Source organism: Rousettus aegyptiacus, unplaced genomic scaffold, assembly GCF_014176215.1.
Source record: "Rousettus aegyptiacus isolate mRouAeg1 unplaced genomic scaffold, mRouAeg1.p scaffold_m13_p_17, whole genome shotgun sequence".
NCBI lineage: Eukaryota > Metazoa > Chordata > Mammalia > Chiroptera > Pteropodidae > Rousettus > Rousettus aegyptiacus.
Genome location: NW_023416292.1, coordinates 8,993,248 through 9,015,267, shown reverse-complemented (window position 1 = coordinate 9,015,267; position 22,020 = coordinate 8,993,248). Strand labels below are relative to the sequence as shown.

Below are 22,020 nucleotides of genomic sequence, written 5' to 3'. Positions count from 1 at the left end.
TGAAATTACAGAATAGAAAGTAGTTAGGAGGAAAGGAAGCAAGTAGATGAGATGAAAACGAGGTGTCAGGGAGCAGAGGAGGAGAACCAATCCGACAGGGAAAAAAAGTTGGCAAGGGAGGAGAGGCCCCATAGAGAAGTCCCCTTCCCCCCACTGCCTCAGAGGCTGGTCAGTGACATTAGATAGAAGCCCCCCCTCACTAAGTCCCCTCACTAGCCCCTTTGTTTTCAATCACACCACTCCAGAATCTTAAAATCTTCCGGCCAGTAGGACCCTTAATGGTTATCAGGTCCACCCACCACCTCGCGGCAGGGGGGCGGAGGGGGTAGTCGTGTCCTTGTGCCCACAACTCCTAGCTGAGGATACTGAGGCTCAAGGACATCAGTTCAGTATAAGGTCTCAGGGTCCTGGCCACGAAACCATAACGCCATTCTCTCCATCGCCTCAACAGCTGGCTTTCGACCCTCCCTTCCCAGCCGGTCACCATGGACGAAAAGCAGAGAAGTCCGCGAACGCGCGAGAGGAGGAGCCAGAGTCGCAGGTACAAGAGAAAAGCGTGAGCGCCTTGGGACAGGAAGTCTCAGGACCAGGAGTCCGTCCCTAGCCTGTGCGGGAACCCTCCCCGTCTTCCACCGCGGGACCGCGACACGAGCCCTCGCCACCTCTCAACTTATCCCGACCAACTTTCGCTCCCGGCGCCCTGCGATCTCGGGTGCGCAGGGCGACTCCCAGCGGCCGTGACCGCGACCCCGGGCCGCCTGTCCAGTCTCCATTCATTCCATTCGGCGCCTGGGGCAGCCCTTCCGCGAGCCCCTGGCCTCGGCGCCCCTCTGCAGACCTCCGGGAGGCTGGGCTCGGGAGTGGCGGGGCCGGGACACCCAGCGACGGATGGACAGGACAGCGAGCGTGAGCGCCTCGGAAACCCCCGCGCACCCGTCTCCCCAAGCCGGGCACGAAAGCGCCCAGCGCGGAGACGAGCGGTGTTCCCAGCCGGGTAGAGAAGCGGGAGCCCCACCTCTCTGTCACCAGGAACCTTTCGTGCCCCAAGTCAAAAGAGAAAGTGAGTTCTTGGCGAGAAACTTTCTGAAGCACCGGGGAGCAGCGGGGGCTGGGGAAAGTTCAGCCCGGATTCTTCGGAAGCCGAAGGCTCGCGGCGCGGGTCGCGGGGCGGCGCAGGGCTGGTGACCAAGGGGCGTAAAGGGAATGAAAGCGAGCCACCCTCGCCGCGCTCACTCACTCGGCTTCCAGCGCTCGCCTCCGGTCTCCACTCGGGGCGGCCAGGGTCCGGAGGGCCGGCGGGGTCGGGGCGGGGTCGGGCTGCTTGTCGGTAGGGTCGGTGGACCAGCACCGGGGACGCACGGCCGGGGCGCGGGCTGGCGGGTCCGCTGGGGCGGCGGCACCGGGAGAGCACAGTGCAGTGCGCGCCTCGCTGCGTGCGACTGTGGCTGGGAGCGCGTTGCATCACCCCTTTTATAGCTGTAGCTGGCGGGATTACTCTGGTCCCAGGCTGACGTAATGCTATTAATAGCCGGGCAAAGGGAGGAGAGATGAAGGAGGGGCCAAAGGGGAGGAGGGGAGAGGTGGGGCTGGTGATGCAAGCCGCGGGAGGAGCCGGCTGGGGCGGGCTCACCAGCCTCGCGCGCTGGTGCACACACCGGCCCGCCCGCCCTCTCCATATCAGGCCCGGAGTTGCCCAGGCTGGCCGCCAGATGTGCGTACTCGCCGCTGCGTGTTCTAGGCATGAGCCAATGGCGCCCAAGCCAGCGGCATGACTCCACTGCGCTGGCATCTCTCCCTCCGATGGGGGGGTGGAGGGGGGGACGAATAGGACAGGGGGAGATGGAAAGGGGGATCCCGGCCCCAGCCTAGAGTAGGCGTAGCTGGGAAGCGGGCATGTCCTTTCTCTAAAATGCGTGATCATTTTCTGGAGCTTCAGGAAAATACTGCCTCCCCAGACAAACGCCTCCTTCTCAAGAAGGGGGCGGGGTAGGAACAGTAGCGTTAGCCTTTAGTGGGGGAGCGGTACCCAAAGCCACCCTACAGTGAACCTGCGCCGTTACCCGCCGGGGGTGACCTCCGAGGCAGGACAGCGAGGAGTCTGTCCGTTAACCCCGCGCGCAGTCTCGGCGCACCGCACACGAGCGCACCAGCCGCCCTGCGCCCGGGACGGGTTGAGAACCCGATCCCCAGGCGAGGGCCAATGGTAGGATTCCATGGGCTAGGAATTTTTAACAACCGCAAAGGGTTTGAAATTGACGTTGAACAAAACTGGAGAAAGACTAGGGACCTGGACAAATTAGATGAAACTCAGAAAGGGACTAAGAGTAAGGCCGAAAGCTCAGAGGCCAGGGACAGGAAAGAGAAGGTGCTCCGCTCTCCGAGGGCCTGGCGGGGCGGGGGTCGCCTCGCTCCCCGTCGCTGTTCAGAGGAAAGACGTCTTCGGCTTTCCAGTATTTTTCTGCGCGCGGAGCGGACTGCGCTGGGACGCGGCCGCGGCTACTGGGAAGCACTGACCGCCGCCGAAGTGAGGCCGCGTAGCGGAAATCCCTTCCCCAAGCCCGGTGGGGGAAAAGGTGGGGTCCCGTGACCCCCCAGATTCGAGCCGAGGATTTAGCAGAACTTTAAAAACGACTCCTTTGTCCGTATTCCCCGACCTTCCTTAGCTGTCTCGGCTTCGAGAGCTGCAGAACCCCGGACCTCAAGGGCCCACGGACGCATGTATGTGCGCGGGAGTGTGGCCCTCGACGTTTCTTAACCTGTCGCGGAGGGAGACCCGTGTGCGCCCGTGCGGCGTGGGGGTACGGCTGTGGGGCACAGACACCCGCTTCCACCTGCCTCTTGGGAGAGAGGTGATTGGAGGTCACAGTCTGATAATTTGGGGTAAAAACTAGAAGGGTCTTGGAGACCCGGTCTGTCTCGCGCGTAGCCCCACGCCAAGGCACCTGCAGGTTGCGATAGAGGGTCCAGTGTCTGTCGCTCTCCCCTTTACCCGCACGCAGCCCCCGCACTCCCAGAGAATCCGTGTCCCTCTCCCCACCTTCTCTGATTACCCAGCAGCCCGGGGCAGTGACCCTCAGAGCTGCAGGTAAAATGAGCCTACCTCACCCGGGCTTCCCTCCCCTCCACCAACCCAGAACGTCCCCTCCCAGCCGCAAGCAAGCTTCGCGCTCAGCACAACGTAGAGGGCGGCCAGGGAGCCCCGGGGTTCCACGGAGGGTCCGCGGAGTCGTTATCCCGAGCCCAACCCGCTCTCCAGCGGGAAGCGCCGGGCTGTTGTTTTGCTTTACTTTTCGCCATGGCAACAGATCTCCCGGCCCCAACCTCCACCCCTCGCGCCCACGCCCTCGCACCCCACGCCCACGCCCTAGCGCTCCCAGCTCCGCGCCCCCACACCCGCCCTCCTCCCGACGCGTCCGCTAGTAAACCCCGGGGCGGGCGGGCAGGTAAACCCTGGGCGTGTCGGCACAACCCTAGACCAGAAGCAAGGGCATTTGTCAATTTAAATGAAAGTTATTTGGGATTCTCGACTTATCTATTGTATCTATCTGCTTCCTGGAACGGATTGCACCATTACAAAGTGAAACAAGGAGATGGGAGGGACCACGTGGAGACGTCTCTCTTCTTTTCCTCCGTGAAATACCTACAGAAAACTTGAACCAGTTTATAGTATGAACTATGAGCCATTCTTACACGCAAGCCAGATTTGTGGAGGTTGAGTCCTGTCCTTAAGCGGAAATTCAACTCCAGGCGCAGGGTAAACAGCCAGACCAGCCTACACCGACCGGTGCAAGAGAAGGGTCGTTAAGCGAGGAGAGGTCCGCACCCCGCCCCCGTCGGTTTATTTTTGTTGCCACCTTGCCTGCCATTCCTCTTAGTAGTCTCGTTTCATGCTAATAATTCCTGGTTTTGAATCTCCAAGTCACACCTCAGTAGAAGCGCTGTCAGCCGATCACAGAAGTCGGAGCATTCTCTGCTTCGCTCTCCTACTGAAACTCTAAAAGCGATAAGAATCTTAACACACAACTAAGTCCACCCCTTAGTGAATGAAACTCTTATCTAAGGAAAACAAAAAGGACTCCCGCCTGCCTCCCTGCCCCCAGCCCCCAGGAGAGCTGTGAAATGCCTGGCCAAGCGCAAAGACTGGGGAAACGGAAGGGAAGAGCCCCGAGGTCTATGTCACTGGAGGGGTCATCAGTATGAGTCCTGGCTTCAGTTCATGCCACCCAGGGACCAGTGAGCACACTCTGTACCATCTAGAGAAGGAGCAAGAACCTCTCCCCAGACCGACACGCTTCTCTACACAAAGGCGAAGCATGCCTCTTTCCCCTGGGAAGGAAGCCCTGCCTCAGGTTGTTTCAGGGGTTAATCTTCAATGAATGAGGGTTCGGCAGAGACTTGAATGCTGTTGAGGTTTCACCGGGGAGAACCACCTGGGGAATCCACATTCAGACGGGCTTTGGTATGTTTTGCCAAGTGAGATAAGAATTGGAAACTTTCATGCTGGGGCATGTGCACAAGGAAGGGAAAAAAAGTTAAAAAGGGGAGGAGATGGAACTGAGCGGCTAAAAACAGCCCACTCGTGGCAACCAAATCTAAACACCAAAACATTGCTGGAGCCAACAACAACAACAACAAAAAGTTCGGAGATATTTAAAGGTTTTAGCAGTTTCTTAGTCCAGAACAGCGCCTTCCCCCTGCTCCCTGCTCCACCCCATCTCTCTTCTTCAGACTCCAGGACTGTATTTGCTCACAGAGCTCTACGGAGGCGGATTACCCACAGGTTTAAGTCGGTTATGCACATGCAGCCCTGTCCTCCCGGCTCAACTCATTTCATCTTAGAGAGTGTGGGGTGGACTTTTCTTCTCTGTTCTGCTTTCCAAAACCCACACTATCAAAAAGTCAGTTGGAATGTGGGGGATACTAACTAATTTCAGCACCTCCTCAGGAAACGAGAGGAAGCATCGCCGAGTGGGCTCCGAAGTGTGGGACATAGAAATTTTGGTTCTGGATTCAGCACTTAGCTGTATCCCCTTGGATAAGTCATTTCACTCTCTGGGCTTAAGTTTCCCCTGCTGAAACGTGACACCGAAAATAGTACCTAACACATAAGTTTGTTGGGAGGATTCACTGAGGATGGGCATACAGATGGTCCTCAGTAGTGGTGTCATGAATGATGAATCAAGGAGGGCTTTCTGGGGATACCCCCGAATCTCTCCCAGACACCATTCTGTTCTCTAGGCTGTGACAAACAATTGTGGATGAAGTCAAGCTCTATCCAGGAATTACCATCTTCTGGGGAGCTGGTATAAGACTCCACACAGAAAACAATGAGAACAGTCCCTGATCTCCGCCCTCAGCAACTGGGGGACACACCGGGGCTCTCCTAGCGCAGGGTGGAGGGATGGCCCAGTAAAAGTACCCTGGGTTGGGAGCAGGAAATTCTGGTCTGTTTCTGCCTGTGGGATTCTTGAGCGAAGGAACTCCCCACTCTGAAGAGAGGGGCCCTGGTCTGAGCTCTGAGAGTCTTGAATGGAGAGCTTCTGCCAGAGCCATCCTGCAAGTCTCTGGCAACCTCTCCTAAGAGAGCTGGAGAGAGAGGTGTGGGTGGGAAGAGCCATTGAACAGCACAAGTATAGATCCATGTCCATAATCTCTCTTCCCCTGCAAAAACTAGACTGCAGAAATGTTGCTTCCCCTCCAAAAACTAGACCGCAGAAATGTTGTCCAACTTGACTCTCAAACACAGCCTATGGTCCTGACAATATGCTTTCTCTTTCTCTCTCTCTTTCCACCTTCTTTTCTCTCTCTCTCTCTCTCTCTCTCTCTCTCTCTCCTCTCTGTCAACATTTCCAGAAAATTTTACCCATGGACTTGGTGGCTTCCTAGAGAACAGGGTGTAAGAGCACCCCAGGCAGGGATTGCATGTTTGAGGAACTTCTTGTATGTAACCCATCTTTGACAGCCTTAGACATCCACGTTGGACCACAGCACCAAAGCCCAGATAGCAGCTATTCCCATTTGAGACTGGGGATCCTGGAGCCCCAGGCACCCAAGATGAAGTCTCAGTGGCCAGAATCTTAGGACCCAGTAGACCCAGAACCCACTGGAAGGTTTTCCTCCAGCCAACTGAACGGTTTACACGAATCATAAACACTTCATCTGTGTTCCAGTCTATAAAATAGAACTGTTTAACATCGACTCCACCTAAAGTTGTGTAGTAAGAATCAATGAGATGACAGACATGAAAGTGATTTGAAAATAATTGAAAGAATCATACTTTTAAAGATTCCTTTGGGGGACCTGTTCTTAGTATGATGTGTTGTTGTTGTTGTTGTTGTTGTTGCTGTTTGTTTGTTTTGCCATTATGAAAATTTGGGAAATGGGCAAGGGAAAAAAATGACCCGTAATCTCAACATTATTAGTATTTCGGTGTGTGTCCCTCCAGTCTTTCTTTCACACATATGATTTTAAAAAACACAATTGTGATTTGAGATTGTGTGCAACTTTGAAATTTGCTCTTTTGCTTATCCCGAATTGTATGTGGTCTTTATTACCATTATTTTTCTTCTCGAAAATATTTTATCATTTTGTTGTGAAATGCAGCATACAGATGATTATAGAGGACATATATTCGTTTTAATAATAAAACAGACATTGCGAACCCACCACCCAAGTTCAGAAATAGAGGAGCCCCCAAGCAACCATTCCTTGTCTGCCTCTCTCCACCTCCCACAGGTAACCACTGTCCTGACCTTGGACGGTGGAGGTGGTATAATCTGCTCATTGGCGCAAATATTTTGCTAAAATGTTACATAAATTTAAATCTTTATTATGGAGGCAGGGGCATCAGATTTCATCATTGCCTAGGTTGCTTAAAAGGGGCTACAGAAGAGGTCCTGATTTCTGTCTTTGAGCGCTCCCCGGAACATGGTGGAAGGTGGGAGGGCCCCCGACGACTGTGGCTACCTGTGCATTTTCCTCGTTTTCTAACATCCAAACGAAAGTATCCTGCAGGCACTTTCCTCCGCTGAGCATCATCTTCAATCATTCCCCTCTCTACTTTCCCATCCTTCCTGCCCCGTCTTTCTTTTTGTCCATCTTTGAACAGAACATCCAGTCTGTGGTGTGGGTGAGTGGCACAGAGGGAGGAGAGCTAGAGCTTATTCTCCTGCCTGTGCCTTCTGGGCAAAATGCTCAGTGTGGCTCAGGAGCATTTCTGCTCTGAAATCTCCATGCCAGCCCTGGGGGCATGTGTAGCGTGGCTGATACCGGGTAGGCAGCCACTGGAGCAGGTTCCGGGAGTCTGGTGGTGCTGATTCTCCAAACTACAAGATGCCAGAGCCAAAAAGGCCCTGGAGGTTGCAGACCGCCATTAAACTGGGTGTGCATGTGCCCCTGGGTACATCGGTGTGCACCAGAGCCAGGAGGTAAACGGACATGCTTTAAAGATGTTAAATTAAATACGGATGCGTTGAATTAAATAAGTCACACGAGAATTTTTAAGGAAAGGGAAAAGATAACAAGTACATTTTGTGCTTGGACAAGCCACCAAAAGTTATACTCTGGGACCCTGGGGGGAATAATTCCCTCTCTTCTGCCTCAAGTTTACAACAAGATCAGCAAATGCTGTTCTGTAGCTCTCATTATGTCCAGACTGAGGGCTGAGCCCTTTACGTATAGTTAATGCCTTTAATGCTCATAACAATGCTATGAGGGAAGTACTGTGAGCATCTCCACTTTATAGATGAGGAAACTGAGGCACAGAGTGGGTAAATAATTACCAGAAGTTCCATAGCTAGCAAGCAGCAGAGTAGAAGTCCAGCCCAGGTAGTCTGGGCCTCAAGTCTGGGCGCTCAACCACCATGCCTGCTGCCTCTCAGCAAGCGCTCCTGGAAAGATGAGAAGCTCGGACATGGTCCCGTGTCCTCCTCTGGGTGGGGAACCTGAGCTCAGGGAGGAGAAGTGTCTCTCCAGGGTCTCAGAATCATAAGTTCTTACACTGAGAGGAACCTTAGCAGCCAGATTTCTGAGCCCCCATTTTGCCCTCTGCTTCAGGAGATGCTCTTTTTGCCAAGATTGGGGCCGAGGTGAAGAACAGCTGATGGAAAGAGCAACCGACAGCATTTCAGGGGCTAGTGTCTGGCCACACATAGCATCCCTGGAACTGACAAGGTGAGTGGTAGAGGGGCCGAAAGCAGCTGGACCTGCACTCAGATAGAACCGAATTCACATCCCCACACTGCCGTCTCCTGTTTAGCTCTGGATGAGAACTGAAACCTTTGATTCTTCTGTAATATGAGGATAATATCTGTCTTACAAGGTGACATCAGGGATTAAAGAACAGTGCAGCCTCCAGGCTTTCACGTAGGAGGTATTCCACAAAGGTTACTTTTTTCCTTCCTCTTGCTTTACCCTTGAAGCTAACAAGTCACGAAGAAACTTCATACACCAGAAATGTCTGGATCCAGTGGAGAACTCTCTCTCAGGCTGACTTCCTGACTGATTTTAGAACAAATTGAAAAAAAAAAAAAAAATCAATGGGAGGCTAGATCATATTCAGTAATTACTATTTACTGAGCACATACTATGTGCCAGGCACAATGGTAAGCACTTTAAAAGATACCCAGTATCCTATTTCATCTTTATAATAACCCTGTGAGGGAGGCATTATTATTTCAGTTTTACAGATGAGGAAACCAAAGCTCAGAAAGGCTATGAAAATTACTCATAAGCTCTTGATTCAAACTCAGGTCTGACTAAAATTTTTCTTAAGCTGTACTGCCCTTCAAAACGTAGAGAACTTTGTATGTGCTCATTTTCCCTTAGCCTTGCCTCCCACCCCTGTTCAAACCAGGCACCCTGCTTTACCAAAGCCTTACGGAATGCATGGAAACTTCTAGAGCTGACTTTACCAGAAAATTCAAACTTCGGGAGTTTAGAAGATTCCCACTTAACAAATCCCAGATTCTTGCACCCTTCGTGATACTATCTTGTCTGCCAAATATGCAATTATTCCATAATTTGCTTTAACCACAAACATGAGTCCTGCTATTGACTGAGTACACGGAGCAGGGCTTTTTGGATTTTTATTCTGTTTCCCAAAATATGATGAACTGAAATCATCTGATGATGAGCCTATACTTGAAACTGGAGTGGCCGAGGGTGGAATGAGTCACCGTGAGTTTATACCTATCAGTCAATTCTTCAAATTGTGTCCTTTTGCCAGATTCTGATCTCAGCAGCACGTTTAGCCATCTTGGGGGTTACAAGGGCGTTGTAAGAGCATCCCTTGCCCTTGAGGAGTTTGGAATCTTCTTTAGGTGGCAAATGAACATGGACGAAACTGTATCCAGTACATAGCAGCTGTTCAATGTACATATATTTATTCAGAGACGTTTAATGAGCACCACCTACTATGTGCTGGGCACTGTGTCAGGAGCTGCAGATACAGGTGGGGATGCCTCCCTGCCTTGCAGGTGCTCACCAGGAAGACAGACTCTGACAACAGATAGTTACAGGCTGATGCAATTAGGGCTAAAGTGGGGCAGGAAGGCCCTGCCCGGGATGCCTGGCAAAGGCAGATGGACAAAGTGACTTTTGATTTGGATGTTGAAGGCTGAGCATTTTCTGGGCAGGAGAGGAGGGAAGGCATTCCAGGCACGGAGAGAGACATATGCAGAGGTGATGAGTGCCGGGAAGACAGGGGCTCTGCCCCGTTCATCTCTGTGCTTATTCCCAGCTCCTTGCACTGTTCCAGGCACATGCTAGGCCAGCAGTCAATGTGTGCGCGATGAGTAGATAGAGTTGTGAAACGCTGTAGCACATTTGCAGAATGGTTGGGCAGCTGCCGTGTGGAGGGGAGGGGGAGTTAGGGAACAAGTGGCAGGGGGCAGCGAGGGGACGCACTGTGATAGGCTTTGAAGGTTCTAATGAGCAGTTTGGATTGTGTCCCAAGGGCAAAGCAGAGAGGTGGGTCCCAGGGTCTTTTGGCAGTGGATGGACACAAGTAGATGTTGTCCAGGACGATTGCTGGTGCAGGGCTGAGGGCGGACCGGGTGGGAGAGGAGGCATCGGGAAGCTGCGACACTGATCAGGTGAGGCGATCGAAGGCCAGATGAACGGAGAAGACGGTAGTCTAATCTCATATGCCGTTTGTTGAAAATAAAATTACCCACAAAATACAATGCTCTTATGTGTGGAAAGTAAAATAGCTTTCTTTTCTAGATTTTTTCATTCGTTGCAAAATTCAATATTCCTTGATTAAGGCTGAGCTGCTCTCATTTGTGTGTGGGGGGTTGCCCCCCACTTTACCAATGCCCTAAACAGGTGCCTGGTGAGCCTTGGGAGTGAAGTAGTGCTGTCTGTACTGGGAGGCGGGGCCGGGGGAGGGGGCGGGGCCCGGGGAGGGGGCGGGGGTGGAGGCGCAGTGAGGTGAACAGGACTGGATGATCTGGGGCAAGCTCCAGGCGGCTACCTTTGAATTTTGGCACTAGCTTAGTGTCAGGATGGAGAAGGAAGGAGTCCCCTACCTCAGGTGTTACAGAGCAAAGTTGGGGAGGGCCGAGGCGTTTGCTGATTGATATTGTAGGAACTAGGGGCTGGAAGAGGCCCATGGGCATTAGCACGCTGGGGACATCGGAGTAACAGAAAGTCTCAGAAGAGACAGGAAGGAAAAGGAAGAAGGTTAGCCAGGCCAGTCCCTAGGGCTCAATGTAGCCTGATCTTATATTATTGGAAATTTACTGTTTATTTCTAAATGCCATGCAAATCTGCCCCCACTGGTGCACAGCTCTCTCTTAGGCTTTTGACAATAATACTTATCCTAACTCAACAATAAGAAAACAACTTGATTTAAAAACACGGTCCAAATACCTTAACGGACGCCTCACCGAAAAAGACATACGAACGGCATGTACGCCTATGAAAAGATGTGCCACACCATATGCCACCATGGAAATGCCGATTAAAACAACAGTGAGGCGTAACTACACACCTATTAGAATGGCCAAAACCCAGAACACTGACAACACCAAACACTGGCGAGGATGGGGAGCAACGGGAACTCTCATTCACTGTTGGCGGGAATGAAAAACGGTACATCCACTTTGGAAGATGGTTTGGTGGCTTCTTAAAGAACTAAACATACTGTTGCCATACAGCCCAGCAATCATGGCCCCTAGTATTTACCCAAAGGAGTTGAAAATATATGGACACACAAATACTTGAACACATATATTTATAGCAGGAAATAACCAAGATGTTTTTCAGTAGATGAATGGATAAATAAACTGTGGTCCATCCAGACAGTGGAATATTATTCAGTGCTAAAAAGAAAGGAGCTATCAAGCCATGAAAAGACATGGAAGAAACTTAAATGCGTATGACTAAGTAAAAGAAGCCAATTTGAAAAAGCTACATATTATGCCTACCTCTCAATTTTGCTGTGAACCGAAAACTGCTCTAAAAAAACACCAAAACAAAACGTAGTCTTAATAAAAATATAATAATGTTGACCCCAGGTAGCTTCCTGACAAAGTGGTTAATGAGCAATGAAGTGGTCACAAAGGCACCAGGGAAGCCAGTGATCCTTAGCTCGGCATATGTGAGAACTGACAAAGTAAACACATTTAAATAAGAGTCTAATTTTTCCCCATGCATTGCCACTATTTAAAAAGCCATATGTTTACCAAGAACATATAACTTAGGGAATTCTTTAGGGATAATATAAGTTTAAAAACACAGAACAATCATAGCTCAATAAAAACTATAAATAAACACCAAGTACATGAATAGAGGGAAAAAATAAATTGCCAGAAAATATTAAAAGCGTTTTAGTCTGATTGCTGGAAATATGGGGGGGGGGGTGGTTTTTGCCTTCTATTTATATATTTATGAGTTTTTCCAACTTTCCTATAATAGGGGCCCGTTAATTCTGAAAAGATGAAAGTGTAAACTTTATATTATAATGAAAGTAAAACTAATATCATTCGATGCCTTTCAAAGGGTATAGTTGCCTACTTTGTTTTCAGTCCTGCCACTGAAGGCTACTAAGGACTGAGATTCCATCCAAATCAAATCCTGGCTTAATTAAAGGTATCAAGTACTTACTGAACACCTACCATGTGTCCAGGACTGAGGTGAGACACAGGAAGGAATAAAGGTTTCAAAGGTGGGAAATGGGATGACTAACTCATCCTTAATAAACTCGGGTAATTTTTGTCCCGCTGAACCTAGCCCTGACTGACATCAACAGAACAGAAAGGGGTCCAAAATATACTCGTCTAGAATCGAGAACATTGGGTAAATGGAAACGACCTGGGTCTCGGATTCAAGTCCTGGTTCTGCACTAACTGAATAGCGTTGGGTACTCTTCTGAGCGTCGGATGCCTCTCGTGTTAATCAAGGAACTTGTGCTGAGGGGATGGCTCCAAGAGGCAGCAAGAGTCCCGGCTCTGTCACGGGCTTCCCTGGCACATTGAAAATAAAGCTATTAAGATCTACCTTCTTGCAGTGTTGATAAGCCAGTGTGTGTGTGTGTGTGGGGGGGGGGCATGCATGTGTGCACATGTGCACGTGTGTGTATGTAGTGTAACTAAATGCCAGAATATAAGAAATTATCCATAAATGGGAGCTTCTAGGATTATAAATTCTGAAATTCCTTGTAGTTCTTCAGTTCTATGATTTTAAGCTCTGTGTCTACAGTCGATGATGAAGAAGATGGTGATCATGATGAGGATGGTACATGCTAAGTGCCCCTTTTCTCCTGTCATCATTCCCTATTGACCAAGGGTTCTGTACAAGAGACCTGTACCTGGTCACATAAAAGCTAGTCACCAAGGAGGCCCCATGCTGTCCTTGTCTGCCTCGGACATACTTGGCTAGACATATCACTTCTTTCCTTCAATTCAAGCAGAGTCTTCATCTTTGTTTCCTGATCTGAAAACTCGCCACAGCCACATAGGATTGCTGTGGGGGAATAAATTCATTCACTTATTCATCACAAATTATCCGTCAAATATTTATTGAGAGCCTATTACATGCCAGGCATTGTTCAAGATGCTGGGAATACAAGAATGAACAAGGCAGACAAAGGCTCCACACCCAGCACTAAGCAGACACCCAAACATTAATTTCTCCTCTTGTGTTTAATTTAAACTGAAATAAAGCTATGGTGAAAAGCCAACAACATTCTCAATTCGGAAGAACCAGCAGCTCTCCTTAAAAGAATTTGAGTTCACAATATTGACTATTTCCAGCTCATCATCTATGTGCAGAACTTTTTTTCCCCTTTCATGTTGACCTTGAAAAAGGAGAGGCTGGGTGTGCGGGGACCATTACTTTCATTCTGACATATAAAGCCTTAGTTTTAACTTTCAGATTTCCCAGAGTATACTTCTTCAATGGCTCCATGGCATGTCCTGACGTGTAGAACCAAAGGAAACACAAAATGAAAATGAAACAACATTCCACCTGAGTCACTGTCTGTGTTTCTCTTTTATCACCAAAGCAATGAACTCCCACACAATTGAGGCTTGTTCTATTTAAGTTTTAAAACGTCATCTTTGTAATTAAGGCACACTATTATTGCTATAAAGCAAACAATTGGAAAACACGTTCTTAGAAACATCGCTCTGATTCATAAATATTTGGATGGTGAAGTCACAGAGGTGGAATGTTAACTTTGCAAACATGCGGATGATAAAGATCAGTAGACGCTAATAATACACAGTGAAAAGTTAGCCTTAGTTTGCAGTGGAAACTAAGGTGGGAAACCGGGCAGTTATTTCATAATGGTCATTTGGAATAATAGACGTTTAAAAGATAAGTAATTTTTCTAATGTTGTAATTCACTTGACTTGCATTTCTTAATTCATTCAAAAAATATTTACTGAGCGCCTACCTCCTGGCTTGACGCACCAGGCGGGTCCTTTTCTGTCCCTGTCTTTCCAGCTCCGGGGGCCACGCCCCGCAGACACTTCAAGCTCCCACCACTTGAGGCGCTGGTGGTTTCAGTTTCTCGATGAGCCTTTCACCCCGCGGCATTGTCTGTGCTGATTTCTCTGCCTGGAATTTCCTCCCCACTCCCCACCCTAGCCTTCTCCATTTGGAAAATTGCTATTTTATTTTATCTTTAAAAAATCAGTTCCAAAGTCACTTTCTCAGGTATGTAATGTAATGTTAGTTACATCTAGGATTAGCTACATAATTTGTAATTTAAATGAAGATGTGGATCCCTGTGTTCAAATATTATTATTAAGGATTTGAAGCTGGAAACCGCCGAGGATTAAACCAAGTGTGGAACTTTTTAAGAGCAGTACTACACAGATTGTGCCCTCACGAAGCCAGCCTTGGTCACATCTTTTCTGCGTTCTCATAATTCTTAATGGATATTGTTTCTTGGCCAGTCAGCATCTATCCACCCTGCCTGTAACGGTTTCCCTGTTTTCCTCTGGGAAAGCCATTCCCCTGATCCTTGTGTATTAGGGGACCAGTCAGACCAGACCATGCCATAGGCCACAGGGATCTGTCCAGGAATGGACTCTGGACCCAACCAGAGCCACTCGGCTGCTGGGAGCATCTGGCTGTGGCTGCTGGAGACCAGCTCCCCCGCTCTCCTGCTGGACCTGGATGTGGGGGGCTGTGGGGCAGGGGCTTCTGGGGTTGGCACATGGAGCAGGAGTTAAGGGGCAGAGCCACACTTACCATGTAGTTTTTTAGTTATGTGAGCCAATAAATTTCCCCTTTTTGATTAAGCCATTTTGAACTGGGTTTTCTGATGCTTGCAAACAAAAGAGTCCCAGAAGAAACCCATCTACTTGGTCCTTATACACACATTTTTGTGTACGTGTTCCCCGACTGTTTTATGAGCATCTTGGGAACAAGTAGCCTGTTTGGCTCATCCTACCATCCCTAGTGCATGGAATAGTATTGAAATGTGCTTTCATTTTTTAAATAAGTAAAATGATTGTGATAGTAGATGGCAATACAACAGCTGACAGCCTCATCTCCATTACCCTGATTTTTATTGTGAAATTTAACTGGTCTGTAAAATCAGGACGACACTGAGCTCCTGGCACACTTCCATTCAGTTCGATGCATGCCAAGTCCAGATGATCAGGCACTAGATTGATAGATTAATTCTGTTCATGGGTTCTGGCAACAATCTGTTCCTTCTCGTGAGGCAGGGGTCTATGAAGGCCTTCAGTGTACAAAGCACAGTCACTAGATCCTATGCATCCCACAAAACCCTAAAATGGGATCAGGGCAGGGAGGGTTATCTCCATTTTCCTGACAAGAAGTTGAGAGAAGACTGAGCAATTTTGTCAAGACCTGGAGCAACGCTGTCCAATACGATAGCCACCCACCACATGTGGCCGGCCAATCGAACTCTTAAATGTGGCTAATCCAAATTGACATGTTCTATAAGTATAAAGTTTTGGAAAATTTAGTACAAAAAAAAAATGTAAAATAACACATTAGTAATTTGTACAATAAATACATGTTGAAATGATATTTTGAATAAAATGTATTATTGAAATGAATGTCACTTGTTTACTTTTACTTTTATTAATGTGGCTATTAGGAAATTAAAAATTATGTACTTGGCTCACATTTATGGCTCATATTTTGTTTCTATTGGATAGCTGATCTCAAGTCTAGCATCCTGGCTTGTGCTCTGTTTCTATTTATAGACCCAAGCTTGCCTCCTCCTGCCACGCTCATCTGGGGCTCTTCTGCCCCACTGTTTCTGTTCTGTCTTTTCCCTCCTTGCTTCTCCATCTTTCTTCCCTAATAAGGCAGAATGTGTAAGAGGTAGGCTGACTTTCTAAGTCTGGCACTCGTTGGCCTCTGCTAATTTATAAGGGCGCAAAATAAGCACAACATCAACTCCGAACTTTGCAAAATTGTCAGGTGATTTTTTAGTTCATATCATCTGAGTATTTACTTTTGAAAAATAACTTATCGGTATTTAATTATAAAAGAGAAATAACAAACCTTGACTGGGAAGTTACAACGAAACCTATGCTAGTCCTTGCCCATCTTTTGTTAAGTTCGTGAAACATATAGGCTCCCCGGAATGTGTCCTAGCCTCGTGCATCATTTGTCCAGCTCCTGTCTGCAGGGCCTGCTGGCCAGTTGCTCTTCAGCCCTACCGAGCCCCAAATTAGAGGAAATGGAATTCAGCTCTAGGAAGAAAGTGAGACTAGACAGAGGGAAGATTTACTCTGTGATAGCTTAGCCATTAGAACAGGCTATCAAGGAAGGTGGGGGAGGAATCCATTCAGGTAGATCTCTGTGGCTCTGAGTGCATACCTATTTGTAGGAAACTCATGGACCAGCTGGAAATGAGGAACCATCTTGGGTGAAATCTGAGAGCCTAAGAATTGTGAGAGTGGCTATTCAGCATCACGGATTGAGCAAAGACAATAGGGAGTTTTGAGAATCTACAGAAAAAATAGAAGACAGTTCTAGGATTGAGTATGGTGACTGATAAAAATATATACACAGAGACAGATCCATGCTTAAGGTCACTTACAAAGACTTAATGGCACTTATTTTAAAATGCCGTGTTATTAACGGGTAGATCAGGCTGACAGCACCAGAACCCTCTGATCCATCTTAATACCCCTGGAAGCTGGACCACCAGACTCCATAGGCCTCTTGCATGTGATGTAATAGTGGACACACAGCCCATCAAAGAAACTGAATTTGAATTAAAAAAGCCCCTAGATCTGAATATTGTTTTTCAGAAAATTTAGAGAATAGAAGAAATGATTAAACAATGCTATGGAGATGCAATCAGCCAAATCCAGAATGGGAGAAATTCTATGAAACAAGTTACTTAATTTCTTCAACAAATAAACAGCAGGAGAAAACAAAGGAGCTGGAATTATCACAGGTTCAAGGAGACTAAAGAGACACGTCAATCAAATGCAACACATGAACCTTGTTTGACTCCTGATTCAGTCAAGCTAATTGCACAATGACATTTAAAGAGATAATTTTGGAAACATGATCATAGACTGGCTAATTAGATGATAGTAGGAAATTATTGTTAATTTTGCTAGTATATTGTGATTATTATTTAAAAATTCTTTACCAGACTTAAAAAGGAATGAATTATGATATATGCTAAAGCATGGATGAACCTTGAAAACATTATGCTAAATGAAATAAGGCAGACACAGAAAGGCGAATATCATAGGATTCCACTTATCTGAAGTACCTAGAATAGGTAGCTTTATAGAGACAAAAGTAGAATAGTGGTTACCAGGGGCTATGGTGAAGGGAGAATGGGGAGTTATTGCTCATGGGGACAGAGCTTCAGGTTTAGATGATGATAATATTCTGAGATGGATGGATGGTGGTGAAAGTTGCACAATAATGTAAATGTACTTAATGTCATTGAGTCGTACACATAAAATAGATACTATGGCCAATTTTATGTTATGTATACTTTGCCACAATTTTTAAAAAGTACTCATCTGTACACACACACACACCCTGAGGTGTCTGTGATTTGCTTTAAGATACTTCCCCTCCCCATAAAAAGGTGTGTGGAAGGATAGATAAAATAAGATTGCCAAAATATCAATCATTGTTAAAGCTAGTTTATGGGTATATGAGGATTTATGTGTGTGTTTGAAATTTTCCACAATTATGATTGCAAAATCCTGACTTTCAAGGGTAAATGAATACAGTGCAAATCTGTCTACAACCATCACAGGCCAGCTGATTGGAAAGGCACCTGCAGTGGACGGCAAGCAGGGTTACTGAGAGCGTCTTCATTCTCCATGACTAATCCATAGGCCATTGGTGTGTAAAAAGTGCTCACATTTTCAAGACTGCATCCCTCAGTGACTGCTTTTTTGACCTCCGCCCTTACTGGAACACCTAATGCCTTTCTCAACCAATTTGGTAAGCTTCCGGATTATATTTTTCTAAATCACTTTTGAGTTTTCCTTGTGATAGGGGCCTAGTAGAAATTACTGAGTGTAGTTAAGGAACCTCTTTTGAGCAACCAGATGGTACTGGCTGCTGGGAACTCTTGGGAGGGGTCCTTTCTGCCCATGGAACCTGGGGAGGCTGCAGTGGGGGAGACTCTTTAAAAGAAGAGGAGTCTTGAAGACATCTCCTTAAAAAGGCAGGGAAAGGCATTCCAGGTGGAGGCATCAGGATATACAAAGGCATGGGAGCACAAAGGAGTGTGTTTCCCTCCAGAAACAGATGGTAGCTTTGTGTTCCTGGTGCAGGGACACAAAAGGGAAGAAGCTGGAAAAGGTAGCTGGGGTCAGAGGGGGGATGCTCTTGTATCTCCCTATGAATTTCATTCTTTCGACAAATTGCAAGCTTACTAAGGGCCACTCTCTTTGCGAAGATGGACACTGTCCTTTTCCCTCCTAAGAAGTTTGACCGAGAGTAGGGATAATAAAGAGAAATGTGCTATCTGCTACACCACCTGGCACACCTGGCTATGGGGTCCAAAGTTACTTGTTACACCTTGAGTTTCTAATCTTCCTTTAAACCCGACTTGTGTGATGTGGGTAGGACAAGGGCAAGTAAGAGGGACCTGCTTAGGTCAAAAAAAGAAGATTCCAGACTATAAATAGTGCTTAGTACAGGAAACCAGGGTCATCGTGAAGAGACATTTCTTACTTCTGTGCATTCTCTCTTTATTGTCTAAGTGGTTGGTGCATTTACTTTGTAGCTAACAGTAAGAGTGAGGAAAATACATTATCTTGCTCTCTTAATGTTGCCCATATCCAACGCTAACTTCATAAGGTTCTCAACAAGAGACCCATTAAGTTTATATTACCATTTCAGGAAGTGCGTGGAAAATGTGCAACTTTTGAAGGAATAATAATAGAGATTGCCGTTGCAAAATAAACATCTGTAGTTTCGGCTTCTGTAATCACATTGAATTCAAATTTTTAAAATGTGTGCTTTTTAAATATATTTCCTCCTTATACAGTTTTAAAATTGAAGGACTATGCGCATAATATTGTAAAGAATTCAGTAGTATGAGAGTATATATAAAGACTCCATATTCATGCCACTTTCCAGAGACCACTACTTTCAACTACGTATTGGACAAATTATTATTTTTTAATTATTCAGAATATTTTTTTAAAGTTTCTAAAAACAATTAGTCAATCATACATCATCTATTGACTCACCTTCATAAAATATGAGGATTTAGTTTCCTAATTCCTGGCCCTGTCTTTCTGATTTATAACTTAGTTCTTCTACTGGTTCCCTCTGTACACTTATACGACATACTTAATCCTCCATTTCTTCTTCCATCTGCTCAGTATTTTGACTTCCCACTATGTTAGCTCAGGGTATTAGCATAATTCCCCTCTTTCCCTCTCTCCCCTCTACTTCCCATTATCTGCTGTTTGTACCTTTACTTTATATCAAGAATGAAAACATCCATGGTCAGCTCGCTCTGTCACCCTAGTCAAGTCTTCCTTGCTTCCTGGGTAGGTGGATTTCAAGAGCTGAAAGCTGATAGACAGGGTTTGCATTATTGACTATGTAAATTTGGATTACCCTGTCACCCAGGGGCATGCTAGGATCATATTTCCTCCTCTGCCAGGTCAAAGTCACCACCTCTCTGCCGCTTAAAGGAGAACAGGCCTAGCAAATCCAGGCACCTGAATTCTCTCTCGTGCTCAAAAATGATACTACATTTCAGCTGGCTTTAAACCGAGACAATAATTTGCCTTTGAAAATATAATTATGTCCACATAGTCATGGAAAAATATCATATCCATATGTTACCTATATCTTTGCAAAGAAAATGATTGCCCAAACATGAAGACAGCTAACAGGCGGAATTATTTCGAGCATTTGAAGGAGGGACGATGTGGATGTTGGAGGAAAAGATCTGAAATCAAAATGTTCAAAGTCGATAGTCAATAGATATTGTTCAAAATGGAAAAATCAGTAAATCAGCACTATAAGCACATCACTTATGAATATGGAGAACAACAGCTAAAAGAATAGAAAGTAATTGCCTTCAGGGAGTAGAAATCGGGTGGGGTTGCATGGGCCCAGAGACTTTATTTTCAGTAAAGAGCCTTGTAATATTGTTGGGCTTTTAGATTTTTGTATATGTATTACTTTGATACAAATTAAAATTAAACTTAAAGAGAGATTAACTGTCTTTCTTCTCCCACCTCCAAGGTAATCACTGGTGACTCAATCTAACAGCTGAGACTGGCACTAAAAACGGAACGGGGCTCTTTGTGCGGGCTGAGCCTTGTGCCCTGGTGGCGATGCTGCTGGGGGATGAGCTGTGATTCTTCACCGGAGGACCCCAATGTTAGCAACTCTAAGACTTTTCTCTGACTTCCTTCTGGGAGGCAGGGGCTCCTGGTGACACGTCTGACTGGGGTGGGGGACTGTTTGTGAGCAGAGTGGGAAGTGTACTGAGCGTCTCCTAGTTCAGTACGTGTGGTCTCACTTAATTCTCTCATTTTCATCCAAGTCCACACCTTGCCTGGAATCTTCATGTCCTGAGCCTCTCCAATTTCAATTTCTCCTTAAAGGAAGCTTCTCAAGGTGGGAGGGGTAGTTAGTTACCTGGCTACGGGGAGTAAGTGAAGCTACTTAGGGGTCATCCCTCTTGGTTCAGATTTGTAAATAGTCTCCCTGGTTTCAGTCACACCCCTCACCTTCACCTCCTGCAGTTACTGGTGGCCCCGGAAGCTGAGCCCCGCAGGGGTCTGTAGAGACACCTCCATTTCCCCAGCAGGCACCTCACTTGGGCTCCTTCTTCTTTGCTAAATTAATTACATTGTGCTCCATCCCATCTCCCATCTTCCACAATTCAGTTGACATCTGTCTGTCTGCTATTATCATCTACCCGCCCTTTCTGCCCTTATAAATTAATATATTTTAAAAAGTCCCTTTGGTGTTGTTTCCAAGGGGCATGTGGGGAGACAGAATGGATATAGTGTGCGCATTTTTGAATAAGTGAGTGAACGGTCAATGCTCCATTTAAACTGAAGGTGCTCATAACTTTAAAACAGAAAGACTAGATGTTATTTACTATTTTCTGCCCTCTGTTGTGAGTTCACATTTTGGGATATTTCCCTGTTAGTAATACTTTGTTCCTTGGCCAACGACTGCTTCCCTGAGCCCAGCCTGTGGCCTTCTAAATGCATGGGTTGGTCATAAGAGGCCCAGGCTAGAGACTGTGGTCTGCGTCATGTAACCCACCCCCACGGCAGCAACCTCAACTTCTGCAAAAATCCACTGCAGGCCCGTTGTTTAGGACGCAAAACATTTTCCTATAGAAACAATATAATAAAGTAATATTTTAGTCCCCAAGCCAGCATTCAAAAGTCTGTTTAATCTCATAGGTACGAATATTTTTTAATGTATTAATATACTCACCCCCCCACAAAATTTATTGAACACCAATTATATGTAATCTGAGCATTATAGTATTATAAGATCCTATCAAACGCAAATTTTTGCTTCTATTGTTTTTAACTTTCAAATGGTCATCTCTTTTCCCAAACCTAACTCCCTTCACTCCTTCCCACAACTCACCTGCCCCACCTTAAAAAAAAGAAAGAAAAGAAAAGAAAAAAGAAAAGAAAAGAAAAGAAAAGAAAAGAAAAGAAAAGAAAAGAAAAGCATATGTCAGAGTCAGTGAAAATGTTCACTTGTCAGAGACGCTAAGTTCTAGAGGCTGCTCGCTGCGCCCCGAAGGCTCCTCCCCGCGGCGGAGGGCCGTCTGAGAAAGTCACTCCTGGCGCTTTCTCCCGGGCACCACAGTGGCTTGGATGACATTGGGAATTAGCTCTTCCCCAATTGTCTTTGAGATTCCTAAGGCTGCAGCACTGACGTGGACAAAAGCCGCTTTTCAGTGCTTGACGCCGACAACTGTGGGTTATTTTTTTGCCTTCTCATGAAACTCGGAGGTGATGGGAGCATGTCGCCGGTGCAGCGCCTCACGCGTGCATTTCCTGGCGCCGATTCGCTGCTGGCTCCCAGGGAGCAGTG

General features: G+C 46.8%; 1 protein-coding gene across 3 annotated transcripts in view; it reads right to left on the bottom strand.

The window, feature by feature from the left end:
- The window catches only part of ATF3 (activating transcription factor 3), a 50,443-nt gene that overhangs the window by 11,813 nt on the left and 16,610 nt on the right, over positions 1-22,020 (bottom strand). The window contains exon 1 of one of the 3 annotated variants that reach the window (XM_016166537.2): positions 1,238-1,438. The exons of 1 other annotated variant lie outside the window; for it this stretch is intronic. The gene's annotated coding sequence lies outside the window, so the exon portion shown is untranslated. Of the gene's footprint in view, positions 1-1,015; positions 1,218-1,237; positions 1,439-22,020 lie in introns of those variants that run through there. One more of the 3 variants, XM_016166538.2, reaches the window with a different exon arrangement.